General features: G+C 38.1%; 1 long non-coding RNA gene across 1 annotated transcript in view; it reads right to left on the minus strand.

Annotated features, from left to right (window-relative positions):
• The window catches only part of LOC149867612 (uncharacterized), a 69,477-nt gene extending 61,020 nt beyond the window's left edge, over window positions 1–8,457 (minus strand). Inside the window, exon 1 of the long non-coding RNA XR_016441641.1 lies at window positions 8,412–8,457. This is a non-coding gene — a long non-coding RNA (uncharacterized LOC149867612). The remainder of the gene's footprint in view (window positions 1–8,411) is intronic.
• Window positions 8,458–15,497: the final 7,040 nt, after the last annotated feature.

Raw genomic sequence — 15,497 nt, forward strand, 5'->3', positions numbered from 1 at the left:
GTGTTGCTTAACTAGAATACCCACATTTAGAAATCACTCTTGTGAAATCTGGGCCAGTTTGCCTTTTCTGTTTCTGAAACATTTTTGCAGACAAACTTTTGGCAATTGCAAACTTCAAAACACACCCATTCCCCTCCCTGAGCCATCAGAATAGAGTCTGCACATTTCACCTCCTGTTCTACTGACTCACTGTAAAAATAGCTGACCACTGCTCAAGTTCATTACTCTTAACTAAGATGTTTTGAATGTCTTTGTAAAAAATTATTATTATTTTTTATTAACAATTACTTAATTATGAAAGAAACATGCACACTAAGGGTTTATTTTACATGGAAGAAGATCCAACTCATTAGGAAAAAAAATCCAAATCAGTTGCATGTGCACATATTCACCATGGAAACCTTGGAAACAACACAAAGATGAATCATTTTAAAACTGAGTGGGCACAGAATGGTGCAAAGGGTCCTGTTTGCCAGCCTCAGCTAAATGAAATTTACTCTTCATTCAAGCAGGACAGTTGCATAAGACTACAATCTGATAGGGTCACTATAGCAGAGGTTGGATTGCCACAGCCATGGTATTGTGTTAATGTGCAGTAAAATGTTTTAAAGCAAAACATGATTGTACTCATCAAAGTTGTTATGAGACAATCTTCATATGTTGCATGCCTCTGCAATCGGACAGTTCTGTGTTTGTATTAAGATAATATGTAAGTTAATTATTTCTTAGAAGTGCAGATAAAATAATCTGAAAGTCCATGGAATGCACAAAACACCTTTTAACAACCCTGAAAAAACTTTCCAAACTGTGTTTATGCTGAACTATCTTTGTTTCATCCCCCACAACAACTTTTCTATCTCCCTTAGAATTTGAGGGCTCCTCTTATGCCTTTTTTGCCTCCCAGAGATAACCTCATTTACCCCATTAATATGTCCCCTACAAATTTCTATGACAATGCAAAGATTCAGTACTTCTGGAAACTCAGCTTTAGATACCCTTAGCTTATATGAAAAAAAAGATGTTTTCTTTCCCTAAGTGTGAGTGCTACACTCTTGTTTGAAGATACTCTATCTTACATCCAGGTGCCCATGGCTACAAGATGCCATTCCAGCCACAAGGGGATGTTCCAGCAACCAGGTGTTAGTCCAACATAATGGGTCCCCAACCACAACATCTCCAGCAAACTGCTTCTCTTCCCCCTTATGTTGACTGTGGGCAGCCTGGGGCTCTTCTCTATGATATCTCAAAAACACTCATAGTAGAAAAGGGTAACTGTATAAATATATCCCCGAAACATTTAGGCTAACTTCAACTTTACCATAATTCCCTAAGTAAACAGAATTGAAACATTTACAGAAGAGAAATATTTAGGTGATTTTTATCATTAGGGTTGTTTCTTTGAAGTGGTTGAACAATGAATCATTATTTGCTTTGAAAGAAGCAGGTTAATGTCAGTATAAATAAGGTACGGTCTTAATAATCTCAGTAGCTTTGAAATTGAAGATGGTCAGATTTTCTGCTTGTGACAGAAGTATCTCTACTGGAGCCTTTCTATTGGTGACTCAGCTTTCCTGTTATAGACCAACCGCCTGCTTACTCGCCTGCCATGCCTTGATCTTAATTGATTAATTGACTTATGTAATTAGTGGGAGGCTGCCCACTTTATGCACCCTGGTGCCAGGGGGCGCTATCTGCAGCTCCTTTTCCAGCCCAACACCACAGCCCAAGCTGCGTGGTACTGACGTAGTTTTTGACCTGGGCCCTGTTGTGACTTGGCCCTCTCCTTTACCTCCTTGGGGCTTCTCGCTGCCCATCCCCCTTGCTCTGGGGCTTCTCGCTGCCCCCTTACTCTAGGACTTCTTGCTCCTCATGGTCCTCTCTCCGGGCTCCTCACTGCCCCCCTTGCTCTGGGGCTTCTCATGGCCCCCTTGCTCTGGGGCTGGGGCCAATGCACCCCAAATTCTGCGCCCTCTCTTGGCCACCAGAGGGGAACTGCCCTCCTGACCTCATGCCTGGGGCTTAAGAAGGGCTAAGCCCTGCCTCTTCCTGTCAGCTGGCTCCACCAGTTGTCCTAGCAACCAGCACCTGTGACTCCGGTTGCCCTGGTGACTGGCAGCTGAGCCTCCCCCTTCTTGCCACTAGGGGTCTCTCCCAAGCTGTTTCCTGCTCTCAGTCGCAGGGCATCCGAGTGCTCTGTGACACTGCTAAACTGCATAAGATATTTTTTAACCTACAAATAGTTAGCCAACTTTTCCTTTTCTATTTCTCTCATTAATTTCAATGAGATATGCTCCTTGTTAGTTAAGGGAGAATTTGGACCAGATTTAAGATAAAGAAAAACAATGAAGACAGAGACTATGTATCTCAAGGAGTGTGCCAGAGTCCAGTCTCATATACATGGATGTAGTCTCCCTAGGTCCAGGTACTTATTAGAGAGACCACCATGCATCCAAGACCAAGTAAAAATTAGCTATGATTTGCTAACTACTTTCCTTATTTAGTAAAAATGCAAGTGGAAGCTGAATAAGAAACCATTTTTTCTTAAGATCTGTCTATGTTACCTTTCTACAGTAACACTCCAAGGTAAAGACCTGAAGTGGACATAATTTAGATTTTTAATTAACATATACTAGGAAAAGAAAATAGAATTTCCAAAGGGGAGTGCCATCTGACTAGGTACTGAAGTCACTTTTAGAGTACCCACGAAGAGAAAGCACATAGAAAGCAATCACAGTATCCGTTTGACTTTCCATGCTCACCAGGTCAATCAATGTTGCAGGAGTCCTCAAATGAAAGTCAAGAGAACAAATGTAATAAGGACTGAGCAATTTTTTTTGTCCTCCTAGTTATTCTGTCTAAAAAAAGTACGGGGGGAAAACATTAAAGTAAAAGATGCTTGTGCATAGTCCTGTGCTTGTAACCACAGCTGTAAACACATGTCATGTTTGAGGTGACCTTGATTTTCCAAAGTTTTGACCTCTTTAGAAGAGGTCAAAACCCAAGAGAAAATCATTTGTGTTCCCTATAAATACTGTTATTTTTTTTTCCTAATTGCTTCGCCTAATCATTACCTTATCTTGCCACTAGATCTGATCCTCAGGTGAGTGATATTGCTGTTCATAATTTCCCACCAAACTTCTGGATTTTAAGCATGTGGAGGAAGAAGAACTTCCAATTGCAAGCTCTTTTGTATTGTCTCACATTTTATTTTTAGACATCTTACCGAAGGGGAGTCATACACAGATCACCTGGCAGACGTTTTGAAGGCAAGGAGCTGCTTTCATTGCCCAAGACACATGCCTACACATCACTCCAGGAAACTCCCAAGACATGAGTCACTTTTATGAGGACAGCAGGATTGCAAAGATACAGTCTGGTACCACTTACCGGCTCTCTACTCTTTATACATAAAAGTCTCTTATTTCCTGAATCATTGAGCTAGAATTGGGAAATATCCTTGGATAGGTAGGAATCCATTCCTATTAGAGTCAGCTAGGGCTTATCTACAGGAGGTAGTTAGTGTAAGCAAGCTAAAGTATTAAATTGTAGCATACTAAGAGCACCTTTCTGAAACAGCTTTGAAAACTACTTCACAGTTACTGTGAACCAGGAACAACTAAGCAAGTAAGTGCAGAGTAACTATTGTGGTGCAAATTTGTCCTCTAGCTTATTGTGCACTGATCTCCCCAAATCATGAGATTTTCATTTTTATATCGTCTTAGCTATAGAAAAATCTGCCCTGGGTAATATTTTAGAGATATTTAATATTCTTTAACATCCGCATTTTTGGAATCATAAAGTCTTCTTTTCTTGTTAATTTATTTGCCATATCGCCCACTGTAGGTCAGACACATATCATTAGGTGATGGACAGGGGTCCTCTTCTAGCAACATCTTTGAACCAAGAAGTTGCTGAGCACATAGGAAATAAAAAGGTCTCCTGCTTCAATGAAGGCTAGGAACACTGGCTCTCAGGAACTATATGTGCATTTTTACAGGACACCTTTACACAGGCTTTCCCCAGAGATGCCAAAAATTAACTGGTCCATTAAAAGAAATTCACATTAGACATTCCTTAGTTATCTCTGCAAGATTATATGATGCGTGCCATAATTTTCTTGAAGGTGCTCATATTGCTGATTGGTTTATTAATTTGTGTTTATTGTAGGTATTCTGGTATAATGTTTTATCTTAATTAGTATTTTTATGCCCAATATTTTAACTGTGTATGTGGCCTCTTTTTATGCTACATGCTTTTCCAATATAACTAGGGTTTAGTATTTTACTTCAAGAAGGAAAATTTATACTCATATTAAAACTAATTACATACACATTTTACTTCCAAAATAAAGCAGATTGTATTAGCATGAGATGATCCTTGGTCCAAATCTTCAGCCTTTACTCAGGCAAAACCATCATGGACCTTCACATGACTTCCCCTGACCTCTGCAGAAACTGACTTAAGAAGAACCAAAGGATGGAAATTATGTCTCTGATAGAGCAATTTCAGTAATTAGCCTTCTCGTTCAGTTTTCTTCAATAGGAGAGAAGTTCCTAGTTTGCAAAGACTGGGCAAGAAGCACAAATAACACTTGCTTTTCAAATCGTTATTTTACGTTCTAGTTTTGGGCCAGGTTCTGTTACTCGCACTCATATTCAGTTGTAATTTGCTCCTTGAAGTAAGTGCTAATAGGATAAATGGAGAAGTGCCACTTATTGTAAAGGTCAAGAATCAGGCTCTTGTGTCAGTTGGTTCTCTGCCATGGACACCTAAGTGATTGGCTGGTTTCTAACCATGAACCTGGACTATCTGTAGTAAGCTCTTCCAGGAAATCGAGTTTTATTTTTATACAGGTCTTATTTTGACAGGAAAAAGGACTCCAGTTCAGCAGGAAACAATTGTTAGCTGTATCTAAGATTTCCAATCTTCAAAATATCATTTACATATACCTGAATTTTGGTTTGTTTATAAGTTTACCTATTACCCTGTGAGCAAAGTTTCATCTTGACCTTTGTCTTCTCAAAGCAGGGGCTCATCCCAGGGGTAACTTCATTCACATAAGTGGAGTTACCCTTGATCTGCACATGAGAATAGAATAAGCCCCTCAGCATCCACGTCCTCTTCTTGAATCAAAGCAATTGGTTTCTTCTTTTAGTTCTGACTCTTCCATCTGCTGCCCTGAGCTGGGATCCCTGCATTTGCATTCAGCAAAGCTTGACAGAGAAGCACTTTAGCTTGCAAGCTAACAGTTAGGCTTGGAATGAAGAGAGAGCTGTAAATTACCCACCACTGAGTTGCTGAGTCACTTGAACACTTCAGACTGCTCTAAATGCAGGATCCAGTGGGGCTGCTGAGCCACAAAAAACATTTTTTCAGAAGATCCTTGTGTCATGATCTCATTCTAAATATGACTTTTTGCCTGATAAGTGTTTAAGCTGAGATTTCAGCAGAAAAAGAGAATTGGCCTGAGACATTTAAGTGTTTCTTCTCCTATCATTAGAAACAACAAGAGAAACAGGAAGAGAGAATGAACATGGAAAGAGCCCCCAAAGCACTTTTAGATCGTTTCTTGAGAGTCAGCAAGCCAATATTGACTTTGATTAAGCACTCTCTCTGCCCCTATTAGTTTGGCAAACTGTGAAACAAAAGTGAGCTTGCTTGCCAAGTGGGTTTGCATAAACTCTTACAATTTCAGTTCTGAATTCCTTTAGAACATTTCTGGGGGGTTTCAAAAGAAGTTAGGATACTTTAAAGAATTCCTTGTCTTCACTAATAAATCTTTTTTTATCTAGGCTCTTATCTTGTATCCATCATAATGGTATTCTTTTGCTCTCCAAAATTTCAAAGTGAAGTCAATATGTATTTATTTTTCCCCTTGCTTAGTCAGTAGGGTTAGAGACTCTTTTTGCTCGTTTGTGGTGGTATTGTGGAAGGACTATGAGAAATGAATGGGCTTTACACTTTGCCGTCTCTCTGGAAGTCATTCTGCTGTCTCTGGATGCGACTTCCTGATTCACGGTCCTCCAGTAATGAAAAAAGACCCATCTCCTCCATGTACTGAGTTCCATTTATAAATTTGCCCACTGCAAGTATATAAAGTAAGTACCATGGAAGGCTATAATAATATAAACTGAGTTGCTGCCTCTGCGTATGTTGACCCACCCTATTTTAAATCATTGATGATAAGGCCCGAGAACTTGAATTTGACATCTTTTTTTCAATCGGAAAAAAACACAGAGTGAGAAAAGTGAGGTAATGGATGTTTGTCTCCTTTTGCTACTGAGCATATGGACTGCCTTATTCTGAGTGTGTGTGATTTTATTAAAGGCTTTGTGAAGAGATGGTTACAACAAGCAGTCTTGGAACTCACAAATGCCTCAGTCATTGTGGCCAAATCTAAATCTAAAAGGGAATTCTTCTCAATTAATTAGTTTCCCACAGTTGTGGTCATTTAGGTGTGCAGAATCAGTGTGCAGTTCAAGTAAATATTAATGGCCAAAGGCAAATGTCGTAAGTGGAGGGTGGTTACAGAGGCGAGGATATCTTAACTTTCCCTGTTTAATTCTTCCCAGGATTCTGCTACAGCCAGACACTCTTCATTATCTTGCTTCTTTTGTACTCTCTATATATGGCCATGAACTGGGCATGAATTTGTCCAAGCTATCTTTCTCATGAGCTTTGCAGTTGCTTTCAGGTTGCAGATACCATCAGAACAGCCTCTTTGGCTACTTCTAATTCCAGTATGTGATAGAAACCAAGAAATATAGAAATGAGCCAACAGCGAGGAAAAAAATGGGAATACTTTGTTAACCATTAATAGGCACTGGGCCAAATCCTCTCAGATTCTATGTACAAAAAGGCAGCCGACTGGCCATAGATGGCAGCAACTTCTTGGATGGGAATTCTGCAAATAGTATCCTGCTTCCCTTGAAGCAGGGAAGCAAAAGAGGCTTCCACACATCCAGCATTATAGGAGTCACAGAATGCAAAAGCACAGTTGCAATTTTGTACAGTTAACAGTTTCCATTTAAAGTTTCATTTCAGTCAGGAAATAACTGCTACATAATACCCCACACAGAAACATATGCATTGTAAGCAAGCATGTAGGTGTGTGTCTGTTTACAGATACACACTCACACACATTTTTTAGTTGAAACAGAATAAAATCAATATCCTGATATCCTGCTTTCAGGTATCGTTTATGAAATATTCATGGATGATACCTGAAAGCTGGATAGTTCTTGTCCCAGTATTCCAAATAAAAAAAAGCTCAGATCATTATAGAGGTAAATTAATATATCCTAGAAGCTGAGCCCAAGATTTTGTTGTAAATTTTTTAATACAGCATCTTGTTTGCAAGCCTTAAAAGTAACTAAAATTATATTGAGTTGTATGTGTCTGTATCTCCATATACTATATGTATGCATATAGACATAACCTTTCAGTCTTCTCCCCCCTCACAAACACACAGATGCACGCACACACATACACACACAGAGTATGCACACAGAGTGTATAGATTTCTACATGAATTTGACATTGATTTCTGGGGTAAACAAATGGTTTTAAGTCTTTACTTGCCCAAAGCTAGATCATAATATTCTGCATTTCAAAGTGTCCAAGTACCTTTAAAGTGATGGCTGCAGAGTCCCTCAAGGCATAAAACAGATAAAACCTTCTTTTAAAAGTATTTTGCTCACCTTTGTAAAAAAAGGAACTTGGGGTTTATCGAGTGAAGGAAAGCCTCATTCCCATAGTAACCAATGCAGGGCTGATATTGATCAGGAGAGTCAAAGGCAAAATCTACTGACAGGAATAAAGAGTGACTATTTCCTATCCTCATATGTTTTCTTCATGAAGTTCTTGTAGGTAACTAATGCCACAAATATAGTACATTCGTTATGAATATTTATGCCATTGTGTGCACCACTAAATACATGTTAGGGGTCCCTATAGAAAAAAAAAATCCCACAATGTATTTGACTTTTGATCAGATCCTGCATTATTAGATTCCACCTGGACAAAATTATCATTGACCCACATTGGCTTGGGGCCTCCACTAGCTTTTCAGTTCTACAAAATACTGAAACCTTAATTGGTGAACCATAAAGGAAAACACTGATAGTCTTTTATATTTCTACACTCTTATATTTCCTATCTCAGTTAATAAGACCTTACTGCATTTTAAAGTTCTTCTCCTTTGTTCACCATACTTGTGTCATCTGCGAGATCTGATAACATTAGAAGTCATGACTGATCTCTCTTCGGTAATTTCATTACGTGTTAAATATGAGGGCTAGTATCTTTTTTATGTTAAGCCTCTGCTTTTTGAAATGTAGAGCTTCAGAGAGAAGATCTTCGAAACAAAGTGCTCATTAATTATTAGCATACAGTACAATACATATACATACCTTAAATCCTCATCATGATTAGATGATTCCCAGAATTGACAAGTCTATAAAAATGAAGAAAGAGGACCTATGAGAGCTGTGGAAGGAAAGACATTTTGTAGAATATGATATCACATAATAAAAATACATTTTCTTAAGTCTGATAGTTTTACAGTGTTTTACACACGCCTAGGCAGGTAATAATCTTCCTTAGTTTTCTTGGTCTTGCCAGGAGCTTTAGCAATTTTTTCAGACAAAATTGTTAGATAACAACTGAGCCAAAATTAAATAAACCCCAAAGTCTTCCTCTCTAATCCCTTCTGTGCATGCTTAATGTTTCATTCTCCCACTTCAATTATGCCATCTGCATTATGTCTTTCACTCCACACTCGAAAAGTTGTTAAAATGAAAAGCCTCATTCAGGGTGTCACAGCTCCATTATGCAGGCCTATACCTGTGCTGGCAGCATGCTCTTCTTCTCACCTCATATTGCCTTTTGCCTGGGAAAGAGATCCCTGCAGTGCATCTCAAACTGGAAACTGAAATGAAATTAAGTTGATATGCAGGAATTGGAGGGAGTTATGGTAAATGAGCAGAAAGATTTTGAGCAGACTTTTGACCCTACTTCTCCCTTTAGCCAAGAACAACGGATGTTAAGCACCTAGAATGAAATCTTATCCACACCGGGCACACCTACATGAGACATATTAATGCATATTAGCCTAATTTAATGCACATTATGGGCACATATCTATATGTGCACACTCTTAATGTGAATTAAAATGACACTATTAGTTTAATCCCACCTAAATTTGATACCTGCACGTTCAAGTATCAAATTTAAGTGTGATTAGTTAAAGTGCATTAATGCATGTATAGACACAAGCTGGCGCTAACTTTAGTGCTGGATCTGCCCAGCCACTAGGGGCACAGAGCAGGGCTGCAGGGGCTTGGCAGTAACTTTAGCCAAGTACATTAACTTTAGTGCCAAGTCCTTGCACATATAGACACCTGCCAAAATCTCTTAATGTGCATTAAATTTAATCGCACTTAAATCATGTGTAAGTGCACCCATTGAATCCCTAAATCCTAAATAAACAGACAAATAGTGGGTTCAAATAGTGGATTTTGATGTCGATTTACATACATTTTAAAAATATTAGCTTTAGATTATTTCACTCTCTGTTCTAATCTACCTCCATAAAAAGTAGCTACTAACATGGAAGCCTTCCTCTGGGCTCTGGTCATCTGTTAAACTTTCAGGAAAATAGTTATTTGCACTGGAATAAGTTATTCAAACTGATAACGAGTAACAACCATCATACTTGGTGACTGTTGAAAAGTTCTTGAGTTTCAAATAAATCATGCATCCATACAATTATAAATATCAAATTGACAACAGTAGTATTATTCCAAATAGTACACAGACATGTGTTTAGCAATTATTTATTTTCAGAAACTTTTGTAGTGATGGTTTGAATTTGCATTCTTTAGTGCCAATATTGTAGGCAGTAGTTAAGGGTTTCTATGTCAATATTTCTATTCAAACCAGTTTTCCCCTATATTTCAAACTTAAAAATATATAATAATTCACCTGATACCACATGTGATGTTCAGTTTTGGAGGTACCGTATTCACTATATTTAAACCATTTCAAATTAAGTAGACTGCCAAAGGTAGGAGTCATACTTACTTGAATTGGGCTCTGAAGACAATATTTTCTTTTCTTCAAAATGGATGAGATATTAAACTTCAAAAACTGGCTATTGTGTAATATGTATGTAATAACTCTCTTTTCAGTTACATAGAAGGATTTTGGCATTCAAAATTTCTGCATATATGTGAATCCTTAGTACAGATCCTCACGATACACTTTAGTATCATGGAAGAATCTGTTTATTGTGCCTCTGGCTTGCAGTTAACAAGAATATCTTGTTCCAACATTTCCACTGAAATCAGTAAGGTTGCAAAATAAACCTGCACTGACATAAATGACTGTAATAGAGACCTTGAGCACCATTATCAATACATGACCCACAGTTACTAGGAAGGTTTCATAACACAAGCATTGTCACACAATTTTCCATGGAAAAAGGAATCTTCTGTGTAATTTGGTGCTATCATTTATGGGTCATTTCTGCAATAAATTGTCTACGCCTCTGGCAGCTTGAGAACATGTAAATAAAGTTGGTTTCATCTGAAGGCTTTGGCAGTTACTGACTTGTCTTTCTCTCCTGGAAAACTGGCAGTTAAAACAACACATTGAAGGAACTAGACTCAAAATAGTAACTTGATGGACAAATAGTATCAGATGGACAAATGGCATCAAGTGGTGACAGTGGTGTTTCTGGCATGATAGATGTCACCATGTCAAAAAAAGGATTGAAAATATTTAATCAAAAAACTGGAGAGTATTTTGTCAATGAAATTTTAATCAGTGGCATCATCCTAAATTTGCAGATTGCATGAAAGAATAACTCCTAGAAAAAAATTCAGATCATTTAATGTCAAATCGAAAATCCATCAACAGTAATTTCAGTATAATCAGTATTGGCTACAACTAGTTAGATAATCGAAATATCACATAAAATTCTACCATGTCAACATGTGTTTTCATTTGGCATCTGGAAAAAAAATCAAAATCCAGTTTAAAAAAAAAAAAGAAAAAGATACTTGTTGCAGAAATGTGAAAACAATTATATTGAAACCATTCATTTCAACAATAATACTATAACAAGTAAAGTTCAAGATATAAAATATTATAAGCATGTTAGTGTGTTGTAATATTTCAAAATACAATATAAAACTCAAAATGAAATGAGTCAAAAGTATATACTATGTTGTGATTTGAACATGCTCCAAAATGTTTCCATCAAAAATGTTGTCAGAATTACCATACCTACAAAACTTTTCAATGTGAAAGAAAAGGCATTTGTGAGATACTTGCTGCATTAAATATTTTTGGCCATCTCTGAAATGTCTGAGATTGTAAGAGCAATCTTGCAATCTGCAGTTTATAAATGTCTTCTGAGCAGGTACTGATATATTCACTCACAGGCTAGGTACAGACATTCAAAAAACCCAAAGTGGAATCAATCTAAGTTAGGTGGTTTTCTGTAAGCCGCACACTTTAGATTGGTAGCAGACAGGACACACAAGTTGCCCTTTGAAGGGGGGAAGGGGAGAGCAAAATATTAGACCTGATTCTACCATTTTTAAACCAGTACGTATGTGCAAAACTTCTGTTCTGCTTCAGATATAGACTCAGTTTCCAATCGCTTATACCAGTAGCAGTATAATGTCTCTACCTGGCTGCAATAATTGCAAATCGTTGGAATGTTGTAACATATTAAAGTTAGTATGTCTCACATGTCAGGATCAGATGCATGTTCATGCCTGAACATGCAGTGATTAAGCTTTGCTGCTAGAGGAATGGGGAGTGGCATCCCAGCGCACCATGCGGCTAGGCCATTCCTTCTCCTCCCAACCCTGTCCCCAGTAGGCCCAATTATTTTCTCTTTACTCCAGATTGCATTGTGGTCAAGAATCATTCTGCAATTCCAATTTAAGGCCTTCCTGGAAGACAAGCAAGAAAGCATTGATAAGGACATACCACTGCATTTAAAGTGGACAAGCTTTTTCATGTGGTCATTTCTCACAGGACTGATGTCATACCACAGAGAAGCTAGGCCTCAGTGGTCTGTGGCACATCCCAGGGTGATGCCAGCAAAATATGGCATGTAAGGTTGTCGCTGGTGTTCCAAGCACCAACCCCCTGCCCCCACCCCCCCAGCCCAGCTACGGGCAGAAGAGTTCAGGTAGGGGATAAACGACCCCATGGCAGGGGAGCTGGTGGGTATCCTAAGATGCTGGAGGACCACTCAGTCCTCATACTATCTCTGCAGAGCAGTCCAACATGCAGATACGACCTGATATAATCTTGAGATAATCGTCTTCTAAAAGGGAACAATTTTGTAACACCACAATAGCACTTAACATGAACTAAACTGCTTGAATGTGCATGTGCCCACTTTTTAACTGCACTTAGTAAGTGTTAAGTTGAATATATGACACTTGCCTGAGACTGCAGGCATATTTCAGTGGAATTCTATGACGTTTTCTATCTATACCATCCATTCTGACCCAGAGTAGAAATATAAATAGGAGCATGAACGAGAACTCTCTAAACTCTTCATTTAGCATGAAAACTGCCTACATCTGGATGTTATTTTCACAACAAAGATAAGTGAAACTTCCCTGTTTCATGTTGAAACTTGAAGTTTGGGCTATTAATTAGATACTGTTCTGCATGTCCTGAGACACAGAACACAGAAAATGCATCCTGAAAGTTGGTGGGGAAAATAGTTTTACTCTGTTTCCATAATAGATTCTGAGCTGCTAGTAATCAAAATGGTACCTAGTAGAAGAAAAAAACTCTCAGACACTGCTCTAATTTTCCTGCTTGCTGACTGGCCTCTCTTCAGTGCCAAATTTGTCTAGCTATGAACAGTCTCCCTTCTCCCTCCATTCTACCCTGCATAAACTCTCTACTGCCCCAAGTATGTCTAATGGTACAAGGGAATTAATTCAGTGCTTCTTTTACTTTGTTATAATTTGCATAATCATTTCATATTTTTAAACACCAACTTGACACACTGTGGGTATGAACTAGCATTCAAATGACACAGGTCAAGTTGGGCAGTTTAGTTTGAGTCCTCTACTCTTGAGTTGGGCTCTACCTCATGCAGGTGCTTTGGTGGGCAGCTGGAGGTAAGTTGTGGGGGGAGGGCCTTACAGGATCTGAGGCGGGGCAAAGGATGATGGGATGGGGAGGGTGCTGGCAGAAGGGCTGGCAGGTCTACAAGGGGTCTCCTGGTCAGGCAGAAGGTAAAAATAGCCCAGTCATGTCTAGGGGGAGCAGTTAAAACAGCACAGCCCCAGGGCTGTGGAGAGTGCAATTCTGGATATGCTTACAGGCATTCATTTGGCTGCCTTAACTCATTTTAGATTGGGCATCTCTGTTAATATGTCAGACAAGAACTAATTTTAGATCAGATGCACTATTTTTAGGGCGACCTACACTCTGTGATCATTTGCACACTTAGCCGTTTAGATTGCCCTAAGCTCAGTTAGATGAATCTAAATGTAATGCTTGTACATACACTGTATTTATTCCCATTTTGAAATGGGAATGTGTTTCAGGAGAAAAGTAAATGTAAAATTTACAGCCAAATAACTGAGGGGAAAGTGAGAAAGACCGTCTAAGGGAGCACTTTTTCAATAACCATGCTGCACTTATCTGGTCTGTTGGGCTAACATTTCCAGAGGCCCTGGGAATTGTAGGCTACCCAACAATCTTCCTAAGCAACAGCAATTAAGCAAAAATACCATTGACCTATTGTTCAGAGTTTTGGTTGTCAGGATCCACAAAGGCATCTACTAGAGATCCTAATGCACAAAAAGAATGGGTATTGTGTTGACTCTTCTTCTATATATGTGCTTGAATGTAGTATCATGAAGCAATACCTGAAATATTTTATACTAGGAAGCATGATAATACCAATAAATTCAAACATGGGGCAGCAAGTAGAAGGACCACTGCTTTGCACTCTGACATACTGCAAGCCAATCACTCCATGGACTTACAATATAATATAGTGGCAATGAGATTTTCAGTTCCCTCCCTCTATTCAGAAAAAAAGACTACCCCATTTTAATAAGACTTAAAGTGGTGGAAGTTAGGAATGTATGGCCATTGATGGAAACCATTGTTACTCCATTCTTTTGAGACACTTATTATAATATTCTGGGTTACCACTGTATGAGATTCAACAGTAGTTTTGGAAACCTTATATAGAATAGGTGAATATGAACAAAACAATGGACAGATTTTTTACTCAGGCCTACATTCTCATTCAACATTTTCCAGAATGCTAGTTTTCATCCTACCATGTACTTTGCATGAGATTAAGATTGAATTAGTCTAGGAAAGACATTACTCAACATCATTTTAAGATCTTCCAGAGCTCACCAGCCTGTTGACCTGTAAACCACCTTTAGCTGGACAGATGGTGAATAACAAATTGATCTCAGCCAATAAAAATCCGTCAGAACAATCTGCTACTGGCAGGTGTCAGATAATTATCTCAATAAACAGATAAGCAGAGTAATAAGGAAATTAGGCTCATCTATTGTAAGTAACATGAGGAATTTTATTGTACCCAGGTCCTCAGTCATTTGAGCAAAACTGTACCCCATGTCATAAAAACACCGCTGACATTTTTAGTGTAATTATTCATTACAACTATTTATTCTGTTAATTTTACATTTTCTCTATTGTCTTTCCTACATGCCATCTCTAATTTGTAAAAATGAACTTTGTATGAAGGTTCATGTTGAGAAACAACAGAACTCCATCTCTGATGAGTATTTTTTTAAATCATAGAGTATTTATTATTATTATTTATGTGTATTACCATACTGCATAGGTGTCTAATCATGAATGCACATCACAATTACCTCATAAAGTATCTAATTTCTCTGTGCACCATAGCACAGGGAAGAAATATTAAGACATTACATTTCTAAGTATACATTTTAATTTCATTCATTATATAATACGAGAGGTTGGGTGGTTACATAGCTTACATTACTAAACTGTGCTGAAAGAGAGGGCCAAATTCATTCTTGATCCCTACTGGCTTCATTAAAGTTACATCACAGATTGCTTTGGCATTTTATTATTTGCATTTAAAATAATGAAATGGAGGTTTTCTCCTTCTCACTTTTGCATGGGCTTCTTAGAGAAGTAAGTTAAGATTTGATTCCTCTGCAAGAACATGGTAACACATTGTATGTTGTAAGTGGCAGCTAAGGGGCTATGAGTTCCAGTATGAACAGGAACAGTTGTTATTATCATAATTTGTCCTAGGAGGTAACTCTGAAATAATACAGGATAGGAAACTTTCATATAGAAGTTTGTCTAAGCAAGAGCTGAAAGTCTCAATCAAAACCACACAGATAATATCAGATCAAACTCAGCTTAACTACTGCTGTGAGTTTACTTTTCAGTTCTATTTTTTATCTGATGTTACAATGCATATACTA

Source organism: Crocodylus siamensis, chromosome 4 (genome assembly GCF_052110815.1).
Source record: "Crocodylus siamensis isolate JL-2025a chromosome 4, ASM5211081v1, whole genome shotgun sequence".
Lineage (NCBI taxonomy): Eukaryota > Metazoa > Chordata > Crocodylia > Crocodylidae > Crocodylus > Crocodylus siamensis.